The 15,791-nt window shown below is 33.9% G+C and overlaps 1 pseudogene; it reads left to right on the forward strand.

The window, feature by feature from the left end:
• Positions 1-1,380: 1,380 nt before the first annotated feature.
• Positions 1,381-14,778, forward strand: LOC130245270 (cathepsin D-like; annotated as a pseudogene).
• The last annotated feature ends 1,013 nt before the right edge of the window (positions 14,779-15,791 follow it).

The raw sequence follows: 15,791 nt of genomic DNA on the forward strand, positions 1-15,791 counted from the left end.
TGAGGTGATTGTGCTACCCACTGCGCCACCATGCTGCCCACCTCAAACTCAAATCATTTAAATTTTATTAACCAGTGCTTCCTACAAGTTTGAAATACACTTGCGGTAGTAGCCAGATTAAAACACACCTTTTACCCACAGCACACAAATAGTTAACTATATGCGACAAACAAATCGATTTTTAACACTATTTTTTATTATTATCTGTTTTAAACTTTTTCTTTTCTATGGGTTAAAAATACTGTTGAAATAAAAAAAACAAATCCACTGTTTGTCTTTTGCTATTCAGGAGCTATGTGCACCCACTGACTGGTCAAATCTGCTTCTCTCTATCGCTCTTTCAAGTTCAGGTTGCTTTATAGGCATGACATTTTGTACAGTATTGCCAAAGCGTTTTAGATGTATGAAATATGTCATATATTGACATCATCAAATTAATAAAATATACAGCAAATGATAAATAAATGACAAAAAAAGGAATAAAAACAGAAAATATCTCTAAAAATTATAATAATTACAAGAATAAAACGTGTAGATTATTTAAATAGGACTAATGAGTTGATTACCCATTTCTAATGGTGTGCAATATCTTGCTCCCAATTAAGATATACTTTGATGTAATTTAGAGTATTTGGTAAAGTTTTTGAGTTGTTTAGATTAAAGAATTAATTATTTAATGTCTCTCTCGCGACTGTGAGCATAAAATTAACGACAGCTTAGAAAATCAAAGTAAATCTAATTCCCGGACATTTGAGCAGATTCAGAAACCCTGGCCGGATGCAAAAAGGTGCAAGCATGTGAGATGTCTGACCCACTCCAACACGGGGAGAATAAGCAAACTCCACAGAAATGCCAACTGAGCAAGCTGGGACCAGTGACCTTCTTGCTGTGAGGCGACGGCAACCACTGAGCCACCATGTCATGTATTTGACTTTAAGGAATTCAGGAAAAGCTAATCAAACAATTTAATTCACGTGTTAACATGTGTTTAAAATAATACAATTATTGAATAAATAATAGATACATAAAAATAGTAGACTGAATAATTATTAACATGTTTAAAACTGTTTAATTTAATTATTGTTTTAAAATTTTGCTAAATAAAAATAAACAATTCAAATAAATCTTTTAAATATTTGTGTTTTTTTACATTTATACATTTTTGATACAATCGTTACACTTACAAATAATTTCCTTTTCACGAGGGACTATTTTCACATTTCTGATTAACAAAAAAATGCAATTTACCTCAATATAATGAATACAAAAAGACTCGACCCCTAATTTAATCTTCCTGCGTCGTTCACATCATCAATCTCTAATGAACTGCGTAGAATGTAGCGCAGCCTTGACGCTCTTCGACGCGCCGTCACATGACTGTGAGCAAAAGTTGCTCGGCAGCAGCACACTGTGTCAGCTGACTGTGGCTGTTTGTCCTACATATTAGATCGCACAATAACAACATCCACACAGCGATACTGCTCTCGTTTGCGTTAACAGGTCCTGGGGGCTCGCCAACATGAGAATCGCCTGTTTGCTGCTCGTTGCTGCTTTTTCTGCACGTCCGACGCTATTGTCCGGTAAGGTCAAACGAACGAACAAACAAACTTACAAAACCAACAACGCAATCCGATCATTATCACGCGGTGTGACTTGCAAATCGCACTGCTGTACATCCACTTGTGTTGTGTACTCGTGTTTTATTAATATTATACCTTATAATTTAACAGGTGTGTCTTAAAACGTTGATGTGTGAAAGGCTGTTTATGTAGGCAGTTGACTAGACTGAGATAACAGCCCTTTGTGTAAAAATGATTAAAGCACCCAGAGGTATGGGTCTCCCATTAGACAGAGACTGATCATTATTTTTGTGACTCAGCAGAAATAAGAGCTGTTTATGTATCAACATGAAGGTCCCTTTGAAGTTGAGCCTTTAGAAATCTATTTCATTTAAGCTTGATGATGGTAGTGGTGGATGAAATACACAGATTGAGTACTTAATTAAAACTACAGATAGATGCGTGAAAAATATCAACACTTGTAATGTTATGCCAATTGAAAATAAATCTACAAACATGTCTACAGAAAATATTTTTTTACACTTTAATTGACAGATTTCTTTACTTGAATCAGTGCTAAAGATGACTACCTAAATACCATAGTTTTAAGGCTTTAAACCCTTTAAAAGTGTTTGCATAATGTTAATTTTGATCATAAAAAACAAAACAAAATATTCTTAAGGCTAAGCACATTTGTTTTTATTATAACTGTCTTTAATAACAGATCATAAATAATCATTTTAATGAATTTTATTATTGATTGTCTTTTATTTAAAAAAAAAACATTGTAACACAGACATTTTGCCTTGTATGCTTAAAAAATATGTTCTGATAACCGTAGTAAAACATGCATGCACATAATTATAATAGTGATTTAGTAAAATTTATTTTAGCCTGCAATGATCATTTTCCATGCCATTTGCTGAACTTGTATGTATGTATGTTTGTGTTTATATGTGTGTGTGTATATGTATGTATGTATGTATGTATGTATGTGTATAATATTTCGTAATAATATGTATTCAGTGGATATTTTTTTATCATGAATGTCTTGGGTTTAACTATTGTTTATACCTAGAGCAAAATAGATGTTTAAAAGGAATATATGGATGAAGAGTTGATCTTTTGACAAATGCATTTTGTTTAAATATATGCTGTTTGCAATAACAAAGCCAAAATAATTGCAACAAATAACATGGCATAAGACAAAATTGCCCCTAAAGATGTTTAAAGTTAAGGACTCCATTTTAAGTTCATTATAGTAAAAGTAAGAAAAAAAAAAACAAACAACCATGTTTTTTAATGTTTTAAGTGTTAAATGATTTTTATGAGTTGTAGTGCTGTAAAAATTGCAATATGCTTGAGTGTAGTGGCGTTAGAGATGGGCTCCATATTAAACAATAGCAATATATTTTGATACAAGTTGTTAATGCTTACAAATTTAAAAGAGTACGCCAACAATGACTAAAGCCACAAAAATTAGACGGTCCATTAAATGATGGCTGAAAATTCGATCTCTAATATCAACACCCTTTTGTATTCCCATTGTTGCACATTTCTGCTGTGTGATTGGTTCTTAGATCAATATAGAGTAAAAAAATCCAGAGCTTATCATTGTTATTGACATAAATTTTATCGTGATTCAATATAGTATTGTTTATCAGCCCAGCCCTAAGACATGTGACGTTAAAAGTTTCCCAAAGTAGAAATACAGGAATTAAGTTCCAAAAATATTATTTTCTTAAGTACCGTAATAAAGCAAAATATCTATAACTTTACCACTGGAATTTAATCATGGCGAAAGAACTTTTTTTGTTTTACTTTAGATTTTAATGTCTTGACCCACATACTAGGGTTTAGTTTGACTCACCGCCCTTTCAAAGTCCAAAACACAACAGCTTTTACTACTTGCCATATACGTGGTAGTAAATCAAGCCTGAGGTGCAAAATTTTATTTGAGTTCATTATGATTTCTGATACGTGTAAACTTTACCTTGCTTGCATGAGAATATTGCAATTTGCAGCAGGTGCTTTATGACCACAAGATAAGTGTGTGTAAAAGCTAATGTTTCTGTGCGTTTCTCTTCAGGATTCCTCTAAAGAAGTTTCGGACCCTCAGACGAACACTAAGTGACTCTGGCAGATCATTAGAGGAGCTTGTATCTAGTTCTAATTCCCTAAAATACAACCTGGGCTTCCCAGCTAGTAATGATCCTACTCCAGAAACCCTCAAAAACTACCTAGATGTGAGTACTGCTTGCTGACATCATTTCTTGTGTTGGCTGATTGTGGTTTTTGTGCATTTGTATGCTCTCACATTTATTTAAAATGATTGGTTTATTCCAGAATGAACATTTTTGATCATTTATTTATTCAGCCCCTTGTCATCCAAAAAGTGAATTATTTTTCTTCAGTCAAAAATGACATATTTTCGTAATTAAAAAAAAGTGTATTTATTGTTTAATTGTTTTATTATTATTATATTTGTTGTTTATTTATTTGAATAAAATTGACAATTGTTTTTTGATAAGACCCTAGTTTGTCTTTTGGAATCATGTGAAACCCTTTTAATTTTGTAATTCCGCAAGTCCATAGGTTGAATAAATTATCAGCAGATTTTAATTCTAAAAATAAACCAATTATTTAAACTCTACTTTAAATCATTTACCAGACTCTAATTTGAGCATGGCATTACTGTAAATCAGTAAATTTGACGTCAGAGGCACATGAACGTCTGTGCACTTTTTATTAGCACAAAGTTATAGATTCAGGAAGTTGCAAGAATGAGGACAGTCAGTTATAGTTTAACATGCAGTTGTTTTGCTCAGTCATGTCATATGATTAAAGTGAAGTGTCGACATGGTGGAACGTGATTTACGGTTGAGGGGAAAAAAAGTGAACCCGAAACCTGTTCTGTCATCTGTATTCAGAAAAAAACATTCTTGTCAGTTTCCTGTCATGTTCATGAAATGGACATCGTGATAGTGTGTGGTGTGATTGTTACAGACAGCCAGTCATGAGGTTGTTTGTCAATGCCACAGTTTGCTATAACAATCCGATTTGGAAACAAGCAGCTGATATTATTACCAGTCATAGATTTATTAACAGGCTTAGGTGCTTGAAGTTCTTAGTGGTCAAAGATTGCATTTGTTTGCATGATGAATGGGAAATGTATGTTATGTGCCATATTAATTCCTTTGTAAATGTTTTCCTGCCTTATAGTCTTTCATAGATCATCAGTATGCATTTCACACACATATACTTGTATACATGGTATACAGGGCCTCCATTGTTTCATAGACTTCGTAACACCAGGAGAAATGTTTAGAACCTTATCATGAATTAACACTAAAATCTTATTTAATTGAGCTATTCATTTGTTGGTTGTTTTTAATTGTATATTTATTATTGAAATGTTCCTGCCATGAAAATAGCCTTGATTGTCGACATAGCATAAAAAATACATTACATCATGGACTCCATAGGCCTTATGCATTTTATACAGTTAAAGAACACTTATCATATAGCTTTACCCTAAACCCAAAACCTATGATAAGTAACCTATAAATATGATAAATAACCTAAAAAAGTATGCTTTTTTTTATTATTATTTTTATTTAAATTTTTTTTACCGAACATTTTTCATTTTGAACAAAACCCGAGATTCACCCAACAAAAAAGTAAAATAAAATAAAAACGGTAATACTGCAATAATAGGTACAAAATAAGGACTGAAACATGACTGATACGGTCTCTCTCATGTGTAACCAAAATTGTTCAGTTTTCTTACTGGTACCATTTAAATTAGCTGTGGTGTGTTTCAAATTAATAATGTCCAGTAGATAGAGCCTCCAAGATAGGTTTAACTATGATTTTTAAGGGTTTTGAATTACTGGGACACCTTACATAGAGTACAACTAAGTTATACTTCTATTAGTATACAACTTCGTATCCCTGTAAACAATACATGCACAAACACTGTTGCTCAGAATTTATTAGGAATGAGTTTGAGTGAAGTGTTAATATTTGTTTTATTCTATAAGCCTCTTGAAAACATTTCAAGTAAAAATATGGGAATTTTGAGCTTTAAGTTAACACAATTTCTGTTAAACACAATTTTTGCCCCGAAAAATGTTGGAAACCTGTATCCACTGACTTCTGTAGCAGTTAAAACTAATACCATGGAAGTCAATCGTTACAGGTTTCCATGATTTTTCAAAATAACTTCTTTTGTGTTCAGTAGAAAAAGAAACTCAAGGAAACTCAGGTTTGTGACAAGTCAAGCGTGAATAAATGATGACAGAATTTCAGTTTTGGGTGAACTATTTCTAACTTTTGTGAAAAAAATTCATTGGAAATGTGTTGTGCTGTCTAAAAAATAAATATAAACCTGTCTGAAAATTAATTTCACAGCAAAACAAAAGTCACAAGCAAGATTTGCAGACACAAGTAGTTTTTTATGAGAATCTAGAAACTGTAAACCTTTGTGAAACACATTTGTTCTAGCCTGCAGTCTGTTGTGGTGGTGAATTTTGGATGAATTGGGGTTTTTGTTTACAGGCTCAGTACTATGGCGAGATTGGTCTTGGCACTCCTGTCCAGACCTTCACTGTGGTGTTTGACACTGGATCCTCCAACCTGTGGGTACCTTCAGTCCACTGTTCCTGACTGACATCGCCTGCTGTAAGTGCACACAGAGTCTGCCAGCTTATTTCACAATGCATTGTCAGGTCACTGATGTCTTTACATTATTCATTTAAAGTGAATTCTTTCAGAAACAAGAAGTTACTTCAGTTTGGCACAGTGTTGCTCAAGTTTGTCGGTGGCAACTTTTTTTTTTTTTTTTAATTAACTTGTTGCAAGTATGTTTCTGTAATCTTGTCATAGATTGTATCAACTTTTCAACATAGCTGCTTGCGTTTAACTCTTGCAGATTAGATTTAGTGATAACTTTGCTTGATGTGAATGTTTGGGTGTTTCATAATGCAAGTAAAATTCATCATAATTTCACTACTTTATGAATGTTCAAAAATTTAATTGTATGACATTAGATGCATTTAGATATTTTTTAATGTCACTTTATATGAATGAATTGTGTTCTGAAATGTATGTGGGCTCTGTATGTAGTTAAAACATTTAATTATATCTATCAGTTTTAAAACTTAATCATTAAAGTATTTTTTACTGTAATTTATTAGTTAACATGAAAAATAGATCTAAAGCAGGGCTGCCCAACATTTTTATTTTATTTTATTTATTATGAAGGGCCAAAATACAAACTTGACTGAGGGTGGTGGGCCGAAGCTAAATATACCAAACTGTATTACAATAAAGTTGCCATTGTAACTTCTTAATTTAATAATATTGAAATTTTGGGCGTTTCATGACCCTTTAAAAATCTGATTAATTCACAGTTTTGCTTTTTTGTAGCTCAGCAATTAAACAAACAAATTAAAGGTTAGGTAAAATTAGAAATGACAATCTCTGTTTGAGGGATTCACCCCAACTTTCCCCATCATTTGTCCATATCTTCTCTGTTTGGCGGGCCGAATCAAAGGTTTCCAACTGGCCAACTTTGGCATCTCTGTTCTAAAGTCTTTATTTATACGTGGGTAATTGCCCTGACATGTAAAATAAGAATATGTCTCTGTTTATTCCGTGTAGTATCGTACTCTATACTTTTGGATGTTAATAAAGCTGAAATTGATTACCAATAAAAATGCTATAATATAATAAAAACTAGACCAGATTTCTTGTGGCGTGGGAATAAATTTCCGAATAAAACACTGTAGCGGTCGGTTACTCTGGTGTAATTTAAACGGGAGCGGGCGGGCTAACCGCTCTAGTCCTGACCGTTAGTCCTGATGTTATTTCGGAACAGCATATCTGTGATTTCCTCATTCTTATTGAGCACCGGTATAGCCAGTGCTCATGACTGTTACACGTGATGAACACATGACCAGTGCTTTCTGCATGTGCTTTGTTTCCTCACCGTCTGTGCGTGCGTCATGTTCATAACGTACTCAGAGCGGGCTTTACCAACATGGGAGATCAATGTGAAGATGCGCTGTATTCAGCTTGCATTAAAAAATTGTCAGTTTACTGTTAGAAAACCCAAATCAGGCATTTGACGTATAGAAGTGTTTTTCATGCATCATAGACACAAATGGAAAAAATAATTACCCTTTGCACGGTGACTGCTAAAGGATAAAACTTTGAGGTATTATCGCAAGACTGAAACCTCAGGTTTAAGGCGGTGCTCATGTCTCATCACAAGTGGGCAAACAAAACTGAAATTAAGCTTACAATCTTTGCACAACCTACAATTTCATCTGTTATCTCTCTCTTGTGGTAGTACCTAATTTAAACATGAGATTTTAGAAACCAGATCTAAATTTAGCGGTCGGGTAGAAAATTATTCTAACCAGACAGCGGGTGAACGAAGGCTGAATATATGGCGAGCGCGGAATAAAACCTCGCGGGGGCGGGACTAAAAAATTTGTCCTGTGCAGACCTCTAAATGCAACTATCGTGACTTTTATTTTTATTCTTTAACCATGTAGTGCTTCATCACAAGTACAATGGGGGCAAATCAAGCACCTATGTGAAGAATGGGACTCAATTTGCTATCCAGTATGGATCAGGAAGCTTGTCCGGGTATCTCAGCCAGGACACATGCATGGTAGGAATCAACAGTCACACAGTTTGCCACCTGATGTGTTGAAAGCAATAAAAAGCAATCTATATGCCTCTCTAAGATTGGAGATATTGCAGTTGAGAAAGCAGATATTTGGAGAAGCCATCAAGCAGCCAGGAGTGGCCTTCATCGCTGCCAAGTTTGATGGTTATTCTCGGGATGGCCTATCCTCGCATCGCCGTCGATGGGGTTCCTCTGTTTTCGACATGATGATGAGCCAGAAGAAAGGGAGAAAAATGTTTTCTCTTTCTATCTGAACAGGTACGTTTATACATAGAGCATCCAGATGTTACAAATGTCAGTCTAATGTAAGCATCCAATAAATGCAGTTGAAAGTCAGACCTGATGGTTAAAAATGACACTGGTATTATTTGTCTGAAAGAAACCCTGACACTCAACCTGGTGGCGAGCTGCTGCTGGGAGGAACAGACCCCAAATATTACACTGGAGATTTCAACTATGTGGACATCAGCAGACAGGCCTATTGGCAGATTCACATGGATGGGTGAGAGATTTTTGAGTCTTGTGCTGAATAATACATTGTCCTTTAGGGGTGTGTGTGATCTTCCTCTTAATATTGTAGCAGTAGTGTGAGTTGACTTTATCACTCATATGTCCACTCATTTTGCAAAAAAACTAAAGCGTCTTAAAGCATTTACAGCATAAAGCTTGTTAGAATGCCCTGTAATTTAAGTTTTGTTGTTTATATTGATATTGTTTAACTAATAATGATTATTTCGTAATGTTTGATGGAGTTAAGTAATATCACAAAAACAAGAGTTCTGATTTCCTGAATGTCAACACCGAGCATGACTTTAAATGGGATGTTGCTTTTATTCAGGTTGACAGTCATTGGGTTTGTGACAAAAACACCAAACCCGCTAGATTAGATAACAGACACTGTGTGATTATTTAAATGTATAATAAACGCAATGCGATTCTTTCTCTAACAATTCTGAATCAATTCTCAAAGGTCAGAATAGATTCTGTGCTGACCTGCACAGGCACGAGCAAATAACAGAAAATAAAAACAGGGTCTGAGGGGTCTTAAAGTCTTAATGTCCTAATTATTTTGATGGTCCAATTGAGTATTAGTAGACTGTCTGCTTATATCTATTAATACTGCTCCTTCAACAATCATTTAACCTGACTAAGAACTTTGCGAGTACATGTCAACTTGCACTAACCTTAACCCCAACCTATCAGCCTACTTATAATCTAATGAGAATTAGTTGGCGTGTAGATGCAATGTAATTAAATTTAACAAATGGACCATCAAAATAAAGTGTGACCAACAAAATTTTAGGTCCTAAGATGTCTTAAATTCACTGAAATATTGTCCTTGTAGGTCTTAAATAATTTTAAACGGGTCTTAATTTCCCTTTATGTAACGCTACCTAGTCGATCCACACACATCCAATCACCAGCAATACATCTCAATAAAACTAATTCATAACTAATATTATAATATCTGGCTAGGAAATAACTAATTAAATTTATTTTATTTTTTTGAAGGGCAAATGTAAATTTTTTTCCTGCTGGGCCATTAAAAAAAATCCTTAGCATTTAGCCCTATTGACCTTCTTCAATGCGGAGTGCGCTCGTTTTTGCGAAAACGGTCAAACTACTTACAAATACTTGCATGACTATTCAGACAAAGCAGAATATTATAATAAGAAAACATCAGTTTGCGATATCAAGCAGCAGGCGAGCTGTTTTAGTGTCTAAAAAATTAATGGAAGTGAATGAGACCGGACGTCTCGAGCCAAAAAGATCCAAATGGCTGTGCCCACTTGCATGCAAAAAATAAGGTGAATATAAGGCTTAAGTTTTGTTCTTCTTGCTCTTAAGTCTTAAATTTGCTTGCTGAAACCTTGAATAAGTGTTGACAAACAAGTGCACATATGCTGGCGAATTTGCTTTATTTGGACCATGATGGACAACTAAGACCAACACCATCAATGATACATGTGCTTGAGCCAATGTACAATGCGACATCATTGCATTATTTTGCTTAGTTTTTTTTCTACAAAGTGAACAGATTTGTAGCATGCAGTGGAAAAGCAGCTTTAAAGTACCAAGTTGTCATACTACATCAGCTGAGATTCTAAAGTGTACATGTAGTGAAGACTTTACTGTCCTTGAGACTGTGTGAGAGGTTTTGTAACTGACAGCAAAAACATGCAACTGATGCTGGAAAGTTATGTAGCCCACACAGAATTTGCATCTGCAAAAATTTCCTCAGATTGTTGAGCCTGTTATGCATTCAGTTGATTTAATTATGTCATTGTGTGTAAATGATTTGTTCAGTTTTTTTTTATATAATATTGTATAATATGCAAATGCATGATGATTTGTACACAATACAATTAGCAATTTTTTTTCATATATTTTAGTTTATAAAAGACCTACTGTGTTTGTGATTGGATAACCTTAAAATAAAAGTTGAGTTACTGTTATTTTGTTTACGGGTTCACACTAATATACAAATAATTTCTTCTTTTTTTTCTTTTTTAAAGAAATTTAAAAAAAAAATGCAGAAATGGCAAAAATGTCCACAGATTCTGTCTGTGTCAGTAATGTCATGGCAGATCCAGTTCATCTAAATTTCATTCATACTATATAGAAAGTACACTTTCATTAGCTGGTAAGCAGTTTAATCAATGTAGTTCTGTACACAGTAAGCCTCAGCCAGCCCTCGTTTGGTTCTAAATGAATCATTCTTTTGAACAATCTGGCAGTATGTGGTTAATTATAATGTATTTAGAGGAAGCCTAAAATAGTCAAGCACCATCACAAAAACACACTCCTAAAATAGGGATTAACTGTGATCTGAAGAATCTTCTAGAATATTGATATTTTATTATTGCACACCGTTAAAATGAAGACTTCAAGAAACAAGGTTATTTTAAGGAAGAACGTGTCTCTCGGCAAATTCATTTCCATCCTGCATGACTTTCACATCCTAATTGCATGAAGTGTCCATTGTTTACTTTGTAACAGTAGATGATGCTTGACCTATTTTAATAGGCTAACTCTTAAGGTATAACTGCTCCTTAAAATGCATCATAATTAACATTTTGCTGTCTTCTTTTTGTGTAAGATTGAGTTCACAGTTTTGTCATTTAATTAAAAATGTAATGGCTGGTCTGTCTTTTGAGAAGCAAGTGTTTTACCACTGAACCACCAGTGCAGAAAATATAACAATAAGCGTGTGTTTTTGTGTGTTTAGCATGAGCATCGGCAGTGGACTGTCTCTGTGTAAAGGAGGATGTGAAGCCATTGTGGACACTGGGACGTCTCTGATCACTGGCCCAGCTGCTGAGGTCAAAGCTCTGCAGAAGGCTATTGGAGCAATCCCTCTGATGCAGGGAGAGGTACTGTACCTTTAAAGATCTCCAGAAATCTACCAACTATTATAAAATAATGGTGTTTCTTTTAAAAATATTTCTTTAAATTTGTTTTAGTTTCTGCTCACAAAGGCTACATTTCTGTGATCAAAAATAAAGTATAAAGAGTTATATCAGGAAATAGGTTTTATTATTATATTACGGTTTAAAGAAAATTTACGGTTTACGGTTTTAAAATGTAATTTTCTTGTCAGGACTTTTTTTTTTCAAATGTTTCCCATTTTTTGTAACACATTTTAAAACCTAGTAGTAGTAGTAGTAGTAGTAGTAGTAGTAGTAATACATTTTATGATATGATTAATATATATCATATTTATAATAATTTTTTAGTGGTTTTTCTCCTTTATTTGGAAAGGACAGTAGAGGTTGCAGACTGGAAAGTATTGTGAGCAGAGAGAGAGGGGAAGTGTCGGCAAAGGACCTCGAGCCGGGAATCAAACTCGGGTCGCCGTAAGCACCATGGTGCTATATGTCGGCGCACTTAACCACTAGGCTATTGGCGCCGACAATATCATATTCATAATAACAAATAAAACTGCAGAGAATTACCAGCTTGCATAAAATCATAAATAACTTTATTAACTAATAATAATTAATTAATAATTTAACTAATAACTTTACTTAATAATCAATTATAAAATTAATATGATAATTAATCACCAATTATGATACATATTAATAATTAAGATTAATAACTATAACTTTATTATTAACTTTAACTATAGTATTAATAATAGTTTTATTAACTTATAAGTTATATGATGACAGTACATAATATTTTACTAGTTATTTTGCAAGATACTAATATTCAGCTGAAAATGCAAATTAAAGGGCAATTAATTGGGCAAGTCATTGAACAACAAGGGTTTGTTTTGTACCTTAAAATTTAAGTGAGCTAATAAAATTAGCCATAGCATAGTTTTCCCCCAGGCCAAGCTAAAGAAAAAAAGACTTTCTACATATTATAATATAACAGGGAAATACTATGAAAACATTCCAGCTCTGTTAAACATTACTGAGGAAATATCTAATAAACAGTTACAAATTTCACAGAAGGGTTATTAATTCGTCACCTTGGAATTATAAGGTTCTGTTTGCGTTCTGAATGATTTTGTGATCTAAATGTAAATGATCAAAATTATCTTCAATTTGCAAATTGGGGTAAAATAAACGGCAAATGCAGATAGAACATTCTAAAAAGTCATTTTCTGCTTGGAATTATAAGGGTTTCTCTGGCAGATCTTTAATGAAGCATTCCTTTTTTTTAAGAATACAATCAATCTGCTTATAATTTAATAATAAAAAATAGTGTTTTAACAATTTGTTGATGTTTGAGAGTTACATTTGTGCTTTCTATAACATTTATTTAATGTTTTAGGATGAATATTTTTTCTTGTTCAAATCAAGCATACAAGGCTGTGCTAAATATTTTGACCAGTGCAGATGTTTATTTTATGTAATTAATATGGTCGTATTTATTGTTGTAATTAATACCCCATGAATTAAATTAACTACATGCCCTTCAAGGCTTGATATCAAATTTAGACTTTCAGAGCAAGCAGACAATGAGCAATTGAGTTGTTTAACAACGTTTAATAAAACACGGAAAAATGTTTCACTGACTATGTATACACAAATAAAATATTTCACACTTAATATTTTACAATTTTTAACAACAGAGTAGTCCAGTGGAATGCTGACTAGCTCACAGAAAGAACCTTATAGAGCCAAGCTAGAGTTCGACTTTTTATTTAAAAAACAGAAAAGGTTTTATCTACAAAGTCTTAAAATGTAAACAACTGATACAAAAACATCACATAATGTAAACGAGTTGTCATTTAATGAATTAGTGAATAACTCAATTTTGACAAAAATGTCAGATAGCACCTTAAAATTCTAAGGTGACAAATTCTGTCTTCAAGTATGTGTGTATACATCTGCGTGTATGAATAAAATTTGACTTGATATGTATTTTAAAGACTGCTTCGTTTGTTGAAATGCCAAAATGTGATGATGCTCTCTACTCAAACGTGTTTCCTCTGTAGTACATGGTGGACTGTAAGAAAGTGCCGACGCTCCCCACCATCTCATTCTCCTTGGGTGGAAAGATCTACTCTCTGAATGGAGAACAGTACATACTCAAGGTCAGCTTTATTTTTGTCACGTCAGGGCTGCTGTTTTTGTGAAGTCGAGGTGTTGCTTGTGAAAAGGTCATGCATGAGTCAGAATAAAGTCATGTGGCTGGAGTTTTTTTCTTTATTTTCTTGTATTGTTTGTTGTTGTTGTTATTATTATTAATATTATTATGATGGATGGGCATTTTCCCACAAATATTACATTTAAATATTTACAAGCGTAAGTATTTTAAAAATAGCTTATTTAAATTAGGTTTAACGTATTTATTTATTTATTCTTTTTTTATTAAAAAAAAAAAAAAAAAAACCTTAACGTAGTTTATTTAGCTATTCACAACATGCTTTCGTATTACATTCTGTGTTTCTTATTCATTCAAGGAATGAGAAATGTATGAAAACAATAACAATATTACAACTCTGTGTGTTTGCAGGAGAGCCAGGGTGGACACGACATCTGCCTGAGTGGATTCATGGGTCTGGATATCCCACCTCCTGCCGGACCGCTGTGGATTCTGGGTGATGTGTTCATTGGCCAGTACTACACTGTGTTTGACAGGGAGAATAACAGAGTGGGCTTCGCTAAGGCCAAATCAGTCTAACATTTAACACTTGAGACCTCAGTGTCATGAGAGTAAGGAGAAAAGTAGGAAATCTGTCAATATCATCTCTGTCAGTGATGGAGTTTAGCATTATGATGATCCACGTCTTTGCACTGCTGTTAGCTTTCAAAAGTTTTCGTTTTAAAGAGGCACGTGGAGAAGAAATGATTCAGGGAAAAGTCAAACCGATGACAAGTTACACTCGTTTGCTTTTTAGTTCAGGCTTGTTTGAATATCTGATTGTGAGGTTTTAACATTTTATTTGATAATTGTCATGTCATTGATTTTTAGACACTACCTGTTTTAAGATTTTTATTGTGGAATGACCTCCAATGACTGATCAAATCAAAACAGGCAATAAAGCTGTTATAAACTCAACTATGTTGTTAAATCTACATTGTCTTTTTGGATACAAAGTATTTTATATCAGTAACATATTGGTTGTCATAGCATATATTATTATTTGATTTATAAATTTTTTAACATAATTTTCTCTTAATTTGGATAAGCAGTCTAACCATCATCTTTAAAAATAAAGAAGTAAAATCATTTAATGTGGCAAATTATGGTCTTGCAAATCTCCAAAATGACTCTTACTGTAATGTTGAAATATATAGTGTGGAGTTTTGATTTTATAATCTATTAATACAAAGTGGTGTCGTTTCATTTTAGGAACTTCAAATGGGCCAATTATTGGATATTTGCCTAAACCTACTAATAAATTATTAGTTTATAGATACATTTGCAATATAGTCACTGGCAACTTTGTGTACATCTACTAGTACTGGGTTGGACTACCTTTTGCCTTCAGAACTGCCTTAATCCTTTGTGGCATAGGTTTAACAAGGTACTGAAAATATTCCTTAGAAATTTTGGTCCATATTGACTTGATAGCATCACGCAGTTGCTGCAGATTTGTCGGCAGCACATCCATGATTCGAATCTCCCGTTCCACCACATCCCAAAGGTGCTCTATTGGATTGAGCTCTGGTGACTGTGGAGACCATTTCAGTACAGTGAACTCATTGTCATGTTCAAGAAACCAGCCTGAGAGGATTCATGCTTTATGACATGGCGTGTTATCCTGCAGGAAGTAGCCATCAGAAGATGGGTACACTGGCCATAAAGGAATGGACATGGTCAGCAACAATACTCAGGTAGGCTGTGGCGTTTACAAGATACTCAATTGGTACTAATGGGCCCAAAGTGTGCCAAGAAAATATCCCCCACACCATTACACCATCACCACCAGCATGAACCGTTGATGCAAGGCAGGATGGATCCATGCTTTCATGCTGTTGACACCAAATTCAAACCCTACCATCTGAATGTTGCAGCAGAAACTGAGACTCATCAGACCAGGCAACGTTTTTTTCAATCTTCTATTGTCC

Source organism: Danio aesculapii, chromosome 18 (assembly GCF_903798145.1).
Source record: "Danio aesculapii chromosome 18, fDanAes4.1, whole genome shotgun sequence".
In the NCBI taxonomy this organism is placed as follows: domain Eukaryota; kingdom Metazoa; phylum Chordata; class Actinopteri; order Cypriniformes; family Danionidae; genus Danio; species Danio aesculapii.